Genomic DNA, 541 nt, shown 5'->3' with positions numbered 1-541 from the left:
GCTAAGCATGTGTTTTATTGTTATTTAGTTACTTCAGTGAACATTTTACTAATGCATCTTGTGAATATATTTAATTTTGGATGAACATTAGATTCTCTGATCAGGTCTTTTATTATTATAAGGCATTTATTTATTTTATTATTTGAATTTGGTCAATTGCAAAACAACTGATAGCCTATATGTCCGTGAGATATTGCTTTCAGATATTGTTTTACTTGTTAGTTTACTTGAGTGGAAATATTCGCTGTCATGCCATATCAGATTGAAAATTGAAACAAGCTTTGACTTATTTTAAAGGAAAAGGTAGTTTCTTACTCATCCACACTTGAGAAATCTGAATCAATATCTGTTCCAGATATAAGGAACACTCCATTGGTAATGTCTGGAAAATATATTGCCAGTGACATGCTCTCTTCTTTGAAGAGTGAATCTTTTAAATTCTGAGGCTTTGCAAAAGTAGCAATATATAATTTTACAGGATTTTCTCATATTCTATTGGCATCCTGTACCTTATTGTAAATAAGGAGACAAAGTATCTTGA

This window comes from Penaeus monodon, chromosome 25, assembly GCF_015228065.2.
Source record: "Penaeus monodon isolate SGIC_2016 chromosome 25, NSTDA_Pmon_1, whole genome shotgun sequence".
NCBI classification, from domain to species: domain Eukaryota; kingdom Metazoa; phylum Arthropoda; class Malacostraca; order Decapoda; family Penaeidae; genus Penaeus; species Penaeus monodon.
Note: the sequence above shows the minus strand (reverse complement) of the source record.